Here is a 14,096-nt window from a genome sequence, read left to right as displayed (position 1 = left end):
TTTTATTTTTAAAAAAATGGAATTTGAGGGATGGGATCATTTCATTAAAGAATCTTTAGATTAGGCAAATTGACATCTCACATCACTGACATAAAAGGAGTACAAATTAAAGCCCCTTGTCTAGTTGTAAATGTTTTTACTTTAGAATTTTTTTTTTCTTATTTTAATTAATTACAAAATTTTAATTAACCACATTATTATTACTAATTTAAAATAGTTAGCTTATCAACTAATTTTTTGACTTATTTAATCAGTATTAATTGTTTGATTTAGTTAAAAAATTAATATAAGTGTTTGGTTAATTAGCTTTTTTAACTCTAAAATGCTAAAATTCAAAAAGTCGTTCAAAACAACTTTTTCAATTAGTTTTTTTAGAAAAGAAATTATATCAAACAGTTATTAGTTAACAAGTAATTTACCAAACACCTTCTTACAATCAACTACTGTTATCAACTAATTATACCCTCTAATTAACTCAATCAGCTAACAGCTCAGCTAACAATCATTTACCAAACAGGGCCTAAGTATTCGATCTTGAATAAGAGAATACAATGGAACAGATAAATGCTGATATAATGGCCGTGTTTAGTAAAATAGCTAGCTTATCAGCCACAATTTTGACTTATTTGACCACTATTAATTGTTTGACTTGGTTAAAAAAATGAATATAAGTGTTTGGTTAATTAGCTTTTTGTAACTTCAAAATGCTAAAATTTAAAAAGCTATTCAAAGTAACTTTTTCAATTAGTTGTTTGAGAAAAGAAATTATATCAAATTGCTATCAGCTAACAGCTAATTTACCAAACATCTTTCTACAATCAACTAATATTATTAACTAATTATACACTCTAATTAACTCAATCAGCTAACATCTACCCGCTATCACCTAACAGAATATCTCCATCTAATATATACACACAATTCGTTTTATGTTAAAAATGATTATATATATATATATATATATATATATATATATATATATATATATATATATATAGTCTGACACTTCATTCCTATTCTTTTTACATAGTATCCTTTTCCAATAGTTGTTAAGTACACCATGGTGTGCCTGTTTATTCAATAACTTTCATGTGATAGTACAATAATTTTGCGAAAAATAATGGGAATAATATTACAATAATAAGAAATTTTACGATGGCAAAAAAAAAAAAAAAAAAAAAAAAGAAAAAAAAGAAAGAGAAGATGGATTGCCTTTTACTATAAATATGCCACAATACATTTTTATTTATAGTATCAGACATCACTGATAAGATGTTGTCAATAATTGAACTCCTAGCCATCTAGTACGAGAACTATGTTCAACCAACTCGACCACCACTTTCAGGGCATAGAGACTATATATTCTAATTTTTTTATAAGAGTAAAAAATATGAATAATGTTTCAATTAAAATAAAAAATTACCACGACATCGCTCAAGTTATATATTAATTTCCCTTAAAATGACAACATAACTTATTAGATTCAATCACAAAAATGTTTCGATATTTTCTTTTAGTTTACTACATTATCTAATCAGAGTACGAGTGAATCTAACTAATAAATTTAAACTAAAATGTTATGATTGAATTTACAATTTGTTCGATTAGATGCACCAAAAAATATATAAATAATGTATCATAATAAATGGCCATTTCTTTTATTATATATATATATATATATATATATATATATATATATATATATATATATAATTAATGGTGTGACATAGGAAAATTAAATTAGTATATAATATTTTATTCATTAATTAATTAATTTAGCCTTTTTTGTACGTTGATAATTGGTTGTCTAAATGCTATTGTCTATAGGAAAAAATGGCAATGCCACATGGTGGTGGTGGCCATTTTAGATAGCAGCTATCATATCTTTTCCCTGAGTGGCTTATTGTGTGTTTTGTGCAGTAGGGCATGCAGGGGGCTGTCATCATCATGCTTTCATGTTATTACCATTTCTTTCAAAATAGTTTTAATTAATTAATTATGTTAAATTAATTTTCGATAAGATCTCAATCGAATTAATTGGTAAAAAAAAAAAAAGAGTAAATTTTAATAGTATTTTTAATTTATATTTTTATTAATTACATGAATCGAAATTAATTAACTCCAACAATATTAGTGTGATCTATTTGTCATAAAGTAGTTGGGCGGTATGATTTCACTCGAAGGATTCAAAAAAAGTGAAACGGTAAACAAGGTAACAGTGATCTATTGTCATAAAGTCATCACATGGGACGGCATGATTTCATTCGAGGGATTCAAAAAGATGAAGATCGTAAACAAGGTATGTAAACGTGATCTGTAATCATAAAGTCACATGGGGCGACGTGATTTCACTCAAGATATTCGAAAAGATGAAGACCAAATGCAAGGTAATCGTGATATGTTGTAATAAAGTTGGAGCGGCACAATTCCAGTACTCGAGGTATTCAAAAAAGTGAAGACGGTAAACAAGGTAACCGTGATTTGTTGTCATAAAGTCACATGGGGCGGCCTGATTTCACTCGAAAGGATTTAAAACTATGAAGACCTTATGCATGGTAATCGTGATGTGTTGTCATCATGAATGTGAGGCATGATTACACTTGAGTGAATCAAAAATGTTAAGACCGTAATTAAGGTAAGCGTGATATACTAATATGTCGTTACAAAGTTGGAACATGATTCTACATTAATGGTTCGAAAATGTGAAGACCATATACAAGACAATCGTGATGTGTCAGTATCATAAAGTTAAGGCATGATTTCACTAGACGAGTTCTAAAATGTGATCGAAGACTATATATAAAGTAATCATGACGTGTCCGAATAAAGTTAAGACATAATTTTTTCTAAGAAATTTTAAAAGGTAAAAATCGTGAACAAAAAAATCATGTCGTATCATCATTTAATTGATACATACCAACCATTGTAACTCTAGCTGCATACAATACATGCAGTCTCTTGCATTTTGGGATTGGATCTGATAAAAAAACCACAAATAATTAACAACCTTCTAAAATGAATAAATAAATTTAGAATATTAAAAAAAAAATTGTAGGCAAATATATATATATATATATATATATATATATATATATATATATATATATATTTGTAGGTAGAATAATTGGCCGGATCGTGGAAACCATCGATAATACCAACATGATGCATCATGCAAAACCATGCAGATTATGGTCCTCGTTTAAGCATACAACAAATCATTATTCTTAGATCATTCGATTCCCCAGATAACAATGTAAGTGTAACACTATTCACAATTGTCTCTAAAAGGTAGTGATGGGTCATGGCAATTTTTATTTATTTATTTACTATTTTTGTATAGAGCAAGAAACGTAAAACTAAAATTAAAATATTAAATAATAATAATAATAATGATAATAATAATAATAAGTTTTAAACATAGTTTACAGAATTACAGTTGATATCTTTTTTTTAAAGTTTCATTTGGAAATAAAAAATGTTGAATATATAATTTTTATTATTGGATTAGAAATGTTAAAAAAAAATTAAAATTTTAGAATTCTATAATAAGGGCATGTTTAAGTGAAAACAATTATTTTTGCAAAAAAAAAAAATGTAAAATAATTTTATATGTCTATTTGAGTTGTCAATGAATGGAAAATAAAGGGACACTTTCATAAATATTATAAATTTTTAAAAATTTATAATAATTACGAAAATAATATTTTGTTTTGTTTTTTTTTTTTTCTCTTTTCTCTTATTTTCTAATTTTTGATCAACCAATATAGACAGATAAGATTATTTCACATTTTCTGCATGATGCATTTATTGTTATAAGATGATCCCAATTCTCTACAATAATGTTTATATATGATAAAATTAGAGCATAAAATAATATCTAAATTAATTGTGAAATAATTCAAATTCTTTTATAAATTTGATGCAATATTATTTAGCATTTTAAAATGAAAGCTATCTTTACAAAATAGTTGTAATTTTTTTTTTTGTTTTAAAAAATCAATTGGAAATTTTAAAATTTGTAAAAGAAAAAGTTGGGTTTTAGAGTTTAATTTTTTAATTTTCAAATAAAGGTTGGTGAATAAATAATTGTTGCCTACTTGTATTACAGAAATACAATTTGGGTTGTATGTGTGTACATTTATTTATTTATGCTCTTGGAGACTAAAGTAAAATTATAACTAATGCATTTGTGAAACAAAATGGAACTGGATTGCCCTTTGTATCTTATGCTATAACTTATAACAATTATATTTTAAATTTTAAATTTTGATAATTTAATGTGAAATATTTGCTCATTTCGAAAATTATACTGTGGCCATGTTTGATAACATAATTAACTTATCAGTCAATTTTCACTTATTTGACCACAATTAGTTGTTTGACTTGGTTAAACAATCAACAGTCGTTATATAGTGGACCGCAGTGCACGTGCACCGCGGTCAAAACGGAGCCGTTAGTTTTACGGAGCGCGCATTTTTTTGTATGTTAATTACCAACTGACACTACAGTATATCTAAATCGATACTGCCTCGCGTATTATTTTATATTATCAAATGAAACTGCAGTTATATCAAAATGATATTGTAGTTGTGGTGAAATGAAACTGATGTGTATATAAAATGAAACTGAATAACATTTCACATATTTGAGTGTATGTTGTACAATGAAGCTGTAATTATATCAAAATGGTTATGTAATTGTGTTTTAATAAAACTATAGTGTATATAAAATAAAATTAAATAATATTTTCACATATTTGAGTCTATAAATATCGAATGAAACTGTAGTTATATCGAAATGAAACTGTAGTTGTGTTGAACCGAAACTGCAGTATATACAAAATGAAACTAAATAACAGAGTTACTTTTTGCGGAAGGGTGCGACACGGCGGGAAACGAATGTCGTTTCTTTTCATTAAACAAAATGACGTCGTTTTGATGCGCGATGCATAATCGATTATGCACCGCGGTGCACGATATAATTTGCCAACAATCAATATGAGTGTTTGATTAATTAATTAGCTTTTTGTAACTACTTATTGCTCTAACATGCTAAAATTCAAAAAGTTGTTCAAAGTAGCTTTTTCGATAAGCTTTTGAGAAAGTCATTTTGCATGTAATCAACAATCAGCAATCAGCTAATTTACCAAACATTTTTCTATGATAAGCTAATGTTATCAACTAGTCAAATTCACTAACGCAATCAGTTAACAACTATTTACCAAACACCCATGTATCTAATTATACTAATGATCCCATAAATTTTTAATGGTTTGATCTTGTTCTATTAGTTTATTATAAAAATTATACTATAAGCCTTATTAGGGGAATGTTGCATAGCATGCCTTGTTTTAATAGGAAACCTTGTCGACATATTATAGAAAATAAAAACATTTTTTATTTGATGTATTGTGAATAATTAATGTCAAATCAGATTTTTTTTAATACTCTAACTCTATTAAAGTGTAATAAATTACAATATCGTCTCTACTGAGACTCAAACTCCCATATAAGGGAGCAACTTAGTACAATTGGACCACAAGGTCCTTTGCAAATCATATAATCTTTAATTGTGTTGTTAGTTAATTAATAAGTCATGTCAGAATTATTTGTACTCAAAGAATACATTTAGTATTAATCTTTATATATATATATATATATATATATATATATATATATATACACACACACACACACACACACACATATACTAGTAATTCACCCGCGCGATGCACGGGAAAAAATTATGTTATTATAAATATAAATAAAAATAGAAAAACTAAAATATTTTAAATTGTTTAATATAATAATATTTTTGAGCTTCCATTGGTCAAGTATTTATTATTTTTTTAGAATACAAAATTAAATTAAAATTTTGTATGGTTAATATAATCTCTAATTAGTATTTTATAATTTATTTAAGAAAACTTGCGATGAAAGTATATATCTTTTGAATGTGCGCTTTTTATAAAGCCTACTTTATAATCTTAGTTGTAACTTGTAAGACATTACAATAAAGTAAACTAACTTAGGTTATTCATAACAAATGACTCAAATCAATAAAGTCAATAGATAGCTTCCAAAAAAAAAATTAAACATAAACTCTTATAGTTATTAAATCAACTGTTCCATCAATGTCTTCAATTGATGTGATATTTTGGACATGTACAATCATATCTCGATACTTGAGGGTGAAATGGGGGATTGTATAGTTTGAGTTACTATCCGATTTGGTCTCTCGATTATTAGAATTTCACCAATTCAGTCTTCGACTTCAAAACTTGTTTAATTTTATCCTCAATTATGTAATTTTTACCTAAAGTAATCATTTGACAAAACTAAAATAGTCTTGAGTATGACTATTTTTGTTAACAATTGCATAATTAGGAATGGAATTAAACAAATTTAAAAATTAATAATTAAAGGGGTGAAATTTTAATATCGAGGGATCAGGTCGATATTAACTCGTATAGTTTTTAACCTTGTACTTTTTACCAAGATGGTCAAAATGGAAATGTTTAGGAAATTGAAAACAAAGGCCACTTGATGTCGAGTGTGGACATCAAGGTAAAGGGGCCAAACTAAATGACACCTAGGCCGGTGGGGAAGGGCCCCACGCCTCCACAAGCTGCGATCATTACCGTCAAATGTGGCCCCCACCATATACCATGATTCTGACGTGGCGGCTTCCTTTTTCCATCATTTATCAATCCAATTTCGGCTTTGGCAACCGCCCCCCTTCGTAAAGGATTAGCCCGCTTGGGCCCCACCCATCTCTTTGATGCTTTCCAGGTACACAGATCCCGTTTCGGGTCCCACTCCCCATGCCCTTCTGATTTGCCACGTTGGATTTTCGTCCACCGCACTTGTCTCTAATCATGTGTCCCCAGAAGAATGATAAATGCAATTTTTAAACTATTCCCATTAATACTCATTTAGAAAACAAAAATATTATTTCTACTCTAAAAATTTACTCACAACTTTTACTTCTACTAAATGTTTAAATTTTATTAAAAAAGATAAAACGAATGAAAAAAAAATACCCCCTTATATTAAGCAATCAAAGCATGCCACATTATAAAAAATAAAAAATTAGAATATAAAATGAGAGTACATGTAGATCGAATTACTCTTTAAAAATGAAAAATATATTCCCGTAGAATATAATTCTTGTTATGTGTATAAATTTTATTGGGTAAATACAAATAAATGAATAAAAATATGAGTTTTATTATCCAAACTCTCAAATTCTACTTTATCAATTATATTCTTTGATGTAACAAGCATTAATAGGACATTTTCATTTTGTGAGTTCAAAAAAGTTGTCTACATACAAAATTTAAGCGTATGAAGTGAATTTGAGAATACATATATATAATATTTTCGTAAAAACAGTGGCCCACTTTTTGAAGTGTAGTAGATGTAGCACTATTCAACTCATATATATATATATATATATATATATATATATATATATATATATATATATATATATATATATATATATATATATATACTAGTTTTTTACGCGCATTGCGCGATTGGGATAATGTTTAATGTTTTTTTTTTTAAAATAAGTACTATAAAGTATATCAAGACAATATTATATTGGAATTGTCCATGCATAGATAATTGAATGTTGAATTTACTATTTAAATAGGTAATTCTAAGTTTACAAATGCAAGATAATATAGTCAAGATTGATTATAATTGTCAATAAAATAATTGTATAGGTATGGTTGAAACCAAATACGGGACATAAGGGAGAGCAAATAAAAATTAGGACATAAAATATTAAATATATACTAATATTGAAGAGCTAACGGCGGATTGCCAAACAAGGAAATTGCGAGGTAATTTCCCACTTCAATTTGTTTTGTGATTTGAATACTATTTTGGTCAATAAAGCCTCCAAGTAGTTAATATGATTGGTTTAGTTATTTTTTTTATTTTTTAAAACAATTATTATTATTATTGTTATTATTATTGTTATTATTATTATTATTATTATTATTATTATTATTATATGTATACCCTTAGGTCATTTTACATGTTAATCTAAACAACTAATTTTTTCAAATATCTGTTTACCAACCGTTGATATAATTCGCTGGTCAAATCTGCTAATATAATCTGCTAACGCTAACCGCTAACTGCTGATTGTCAAACAAGGACATTGCGAGATAGTTCTCACTTCAATTTATTGTGTGATTTGAATACTCTCTTTGTCAACAAATCGCTTAAGTAGTTAATATGATTGTCTTTATTAATTATATTTTTAAAATTTTTTCATGGAATTAATAAAATACTTGGTAAATAAATATATAGCATTATTTTTTTATTATAAATTTGATATTTAATTAAAAAAATAGTGCACAAAAAAAGATAATAGACAATGTAGTGAATATAATCAATTGACGAATTTGAATGTAAAGAATTTTTACATTGAAGAAAAATAAAGACAATATAACTAATAAAATTATTTCTCTTAATTAATTTATTGATAATGAATAATTTTTTTTAATAAAGACATTGTAGAGACAATGTAGCGAATATAATTAATTGATGAATTTGAATGTAAAGAATTTTTATATTGTTGAAAAATAAAGACAATATAACTAATGAAATTATTTCTCTTATTTAATTTATTGATAATGAATAATTTTTTTTTTTTTTGAATAAAGACATTGTAGATACATAATTCTAATTAAATAATTAAATGCATATGTATTATTTTTTTTGTAACTACTAAATTATTATTTAATTTAATAAGAGTAAAATAGAGTACTAAATTTAATAAGAGTAAAAAATAAAGTACTAATTATATCAACTTTGATTGGGATGAGGTTCAAACCTAAGACCTTTCTTATTGAAATCAATGAGTAAGTTAACGGTGAACTAACAGAAAAGATAATATTTAACGGAAAAATTAACAGATAATCCTATTCATTAAGGATAAATTAGGAAATCTTAACGAAAAATTAAAATCTGATCAATCTGAGCCATTCATCTGATTAAAAAAATTTGACCGCCATTTTTTTTATACCCATTATAGGCCTAACTCTCTTGGACTCTTATTAGTATATATATATATATATATATATATATATATATATATATATATATATATATATATATATATATATATATATATATATATTAATTTTATGTGCGATGCGCAAAAAATAAGTGCCCATTTATTATTTTATATTAAGATTTTTGATATTTAAATAATAATAATAATAATAATAATAATAATAATAATGTAAATCATTTTTATATATTTGATATTTATATTGTAGGAAATAACTAAGTGCATAAGATAAGAAAATACATTGTGGATACATGTGCATGGTAACAATAGTGGAAAAGATAACTCAAGTTATACGGTAGGGGTATGTATGTTTGTTCAAAATATTGTAAAGTACAACATTTATAGCATAATGTATAAAAAAAATTTAACGGAAAAACGGACATAAATGAAGCGTATAACCTTCTTTCACACTTATTATTTTTTAGAAGATATATATATATATATATATATATATATATATATATATATATATATATATATATATATATATATATATATATATATATATATATATATTAGTTTTTTACGCGCATTGCGCGAATGAGATAATGTCCAATGATTATTTTTAAATAAGTACTTTAAAGGATATCAATGCAAGATTATATATGAGATGTTAATGCATAGGTAATTGAATGTTGAATTTGTTTATTTAAATCAGTAATTCAAAGTATATAAATGAAAGATAATATATGAGAGGTTGATTATAATTGTCACTAAAATAAATGTATGCAACCTTGTAAATAACGCTAATCTAAATAAATACTACTTTTGATTTAAATTTCTCTAAGTCTTCTTAATTCTCTTTTGGGTAGTATTGTCATTGTCTTCATCTTCAATACTTGTCATCTTCTTTTTTATTGGTAGTGTGTCATGTGCAACTGGGTTACTGGTGGTAGCATAGAGTGCAACGTCATACAATGATGGTATAGGAAGTTTTAGATTTGCCTTGTGTATATGAGTGAGATCTTAGTTGTACATCCTATGAATTATTTATCTTGCAAGCGCATGTTGATATTTGGCAGTAGTAGTTTTGTCCCCTACATGTTTCATGTGTTGTGAGATATGTGTTGTAGATTATCATGTGAAAGTATTAAACAATATATTAATATTTATTATATTTGTATAAAATACTTTGTAAATAAATATATAACATTTTTTGTATTATAACTTTGATATTTAATTACAAGATAGTGTAAAAAGAAGACAATGGACAATATAATGAATATAGTTAATTAAGAGTTAATCCCAAAATAGTCATCGACTATTGTGGTTTTTCTCAATTTCGTTCTAAACGACTTTGGTGACCTAATTAATGTAGTTCCAGACTTTTGTGTTTTTTGCTCAATTTAGTTCACCATTTGTTATTTTGTCCATTTGGTGTTAAATAGAGAGACAATTCAGTAATTTTAAATTGGCATTTCTTTACTCCTACACATGCGAATTGCGAAATCCATCTTTCTTTTACGAATTACTCCTATAATTAATCCAAACCTGCGAATATAAAATTTAATTCGCAGGGAGTAATTCGTAAAAGAAAGAGAGATTATTTCGCACTTTGCAAGGCTGAGAGTAAAGAGATTTCAATATTGAGATTACTAAATTGTCCATTTATTTAACACCAATTTGACAAAACAACAAACGGAAGACTAAATTGAGCAAAAACACAAAAGTCTGATACTACGTTAGATCACCAAAATCGTTTAGAACGAAATTGAGAAAAATCAATATAATCGATGACTATTTTAGGTATTACCTCTTAATTAACTATATTCATTACATTGTCGATTTTCTTCTTTTTACATACACTATCTTGTAATTATATAAGCCTGCCCGGTGATAGGTAACTCAGTGAAGCATTAGTAATTAGTAAAGCAAAGCATTCATCAATTAAGGAAACATGATCTGGCCATAGTGCAGGCCATCATCATCATCATTATTATTATTATTATTATTATTTATTTACATTAATTAATTATAATAAACTTTTATTGACTTAATTAAAGTCGAACTATTGTTCAATCAAATTCATTTAAAAAGTTATCTCAACATTTATTTTTCTTAAATATAAAACATTATAAGTGTGAATTTAAGTTAGTACATACCCTTAAAAAATTTTATTAATAGTAATAATTTCCATACAACGGAAGATAAAGAAGTAAAATTATATAAGATTATGTCACATCAATTCAACAAGATCATAAAAATAAAGAGGCCTTAAACCCTCCGAGGACTGAGGGTTCATCCAACACATGAAAACTAACCCCTCAAAAAAAAAAAAAAAAAAAAAGTAATAGGAAAAAAGGGAAAAAAGAAAAAGAAAAAAAGAACGAGAAAACAGTCTAGCCAGGCAATAGGTGAAAAGTAAGAATAATAACAAAACATAAAAGGAATTAAGGTTGTATCAAATATTAAGAAAAACACATATCATGGTTTCTTCCTAGGCAACAATACCAAATAATACTTGTCCATAAAAATAAAATTCCCTAACCCCCGCATCCCCACATTCATACCCGACGAAATAGTGAAATAGTAAATCATGGTGACATACTTTCTTATTAGGTGGGAGGACGTATCAGTACTTGGTGCTCACAAGGAGTCCACCACATTTGGTGTAATTTCTACACTGCAACTGTCAAAACTTGATCTTGTATCTTTGCCCACAATCTATCACTCAAAAATCAACTAAGTTAACCGTGCTAGTAACAATACCAAATAATACTTTGTAACACAGAAAGAGAGTGATTTTCGAGTTATTACACAAGAGCGTGATTTATCACATACACACTCTCGGATATTGGTTTTGAGTTCCCTCGTCATAAAAAAAAAAAAGAAAAAAAAAAAAAGAAAAGGAGCAATAACACTATTAGAAAACATATTATTAACAGAAATTAGGCATTAATTATTTTCATAACCAATTATTGATCACTTTAAGGATGAAATTGACATTTCAAAAGATTTAGCTACCTAATTAAAAAAAATTGATAATAATTTTGTTGGGAATGAAAAAAAAAATACCAATTGCCTACCAATAAAATTTCTTTAAGTATATGTTTTATTTTAAAATAAGAATAATGTTCAAATAGGTATTAATGAAAAGGCGGATAATATTCTTACTTCTCTATGGTTTCTGCACTATTATAAAAAAGTGAAATTTATTCGGTGTGTCCTTTAAATAATGACTGTAAATTTTTCTCAATCATCCAAATAAATTATTTATTTTCCATGTATTAGCAAGTATTGTGTTCATTGAAAAACGACAAGATCTTCTTTACAGTTTACACCAATTGTTTCACCACATTAGATCGATATGATTGATCCATACGAACAATAAGGTTGGTGTCATGTCAAGTCCATTTCTTTCCGATTGTTAGCCGTCCAAAACATTTTACGTATTCTTCTTTTCTTCTTCAATTCTTTCTTTTCTTTCCAACCTTTGCCTGGTATGTCTATATTATTTCTTTAATTTGAATTAGTGCACTCTTATGTGTGTAATGATACTTTTAAGACTTTATTTGGGACAACGTTAGTGGTAAGCTTTTAGAATTGAATAGTAACGATCAGTTTAGAGTGATATTGGCGAGCATTTGAAAAAATTGAGGTGAAATTGATAAGAGAACAATTCAACCATTAATAAGGGCAACACAATAGTAGTTTTTGAGTAAGTTTTTGAGGTGAGGATGCTTATGTATGTGGAGGAGAGAGGGAGAGGAGAGAGAATAAAATGTGGTGTTGCAAGAAGCATTGATTTTTGTCAGATTTAGTGGGACCCACCGCAAACAAAAGAAGCTGTCTCCCAGTGCGCGAAAAGTGCCCAGCCGGGCGCATGCATACCACGCGGTCCACGTGCTAGGCTAGGAGCGTTAAACAACTGTTTTTTTTTTGTCAAGACTTTTTTTTTTTTTTTCCCTTTTCGTTTTCTCACATTTCACCTCTCTCATCTCTCCTACATGACAACCTAAAAATCAAAAAAAAAAAAAAAAAAAAATCTCAACTAGTGGAGATATTCTAAGAGTATTTACATGAGACTATATAGCCTCGGGGTACAAGTACACAATTCAAGTTAATTAATTCAAACTCGCACGGGCTTAGCTCAATGGTTTAGTGTGCAGTATTTGAGATAAGTTAATTAATTCAAAATAAGTTTAAAAGTTTTGAGATAATTTTAGTCAAGTTGGTCAGATTGTTGACTTTGTTATCATAAGGCTACAAGTTTGACTTTTAGCGGGACTAGCCTATTGGCCTTCTTGATTTGAGCCGGTCAACTATAAAAAACCTAGGGTGTTTCACCTCTTTGTGGTCATTTATCGACTAGGGTCACAAGACATTATTTGCCAATACACACACCTTTAATAATGGTTGCGAGTTTCCTCGTCATCCATCCAAAAACAAAATTCATTAATTTTTCTTTACTAATAGAGTAATAGTCAATTGAGGCACATCTTGTGATTTACCTCATCCATCAGTCTCCGGGTAAGAGCGGCCTTGAGATCATCCAACCTAGCTATTTTCAATTATATTTCAGTTGGTAGTTAATTTTTGGTTGTGCCACGACGATAACCCATTGCTAAGAGGAGGAGATGTGATTATATATATGTGTGAGTATAGTGGATGCTATTTGGGTATTTATAGAGAAATGATGTTGGGAAGTATTGTTGTCTAAAGAGTATAGACCATAAGGTGAGGTGAGAGATAATGATGCATTGCATGTCGCTCTCATGAATGTCAACCAATCAAACGTTGTCATCATGATAATTCTTTGCCAATTTCACTTCCTTCCATAGGGGTGACAATATATCTTACTAATTGTTTGCAATTCAAAAAATACTTCATTTATCATATAGATCGAAAGCAAAACGTACACATTGAATAGTGAGTATAGTAAAGTTCAAACCTAACATGTTAAAACGGATTGGACATTTAATAAATTAAGCTAGTTCTTAATGCAGCTGTAAGTTTAAATTTTTTTTTTTTTTTTAAATACTACTGAGGTTCAAACCCACAAC

The sequence above is a fragment of the Ipomoea nil genome, unplaced genomic scaffold, assembly GCF_001879475.1.
Source record: "Ipomoea nil cultivar Tokyo-kokei standard unplaced genomic scaffold, Asagao_1.1 scaffold0317, whole genome shotgun sequence".
In the NCBI taxonomy this organism is placed as follows: Eukaryota; Viridiplantae; Streptophyta; class Magnoliopsida; order Solanales; family Convolvulaceae; genus Ipomoea; species Ipomoea nil.
This window is presented reverse-complemented; position numbering follows the sequence as displayed.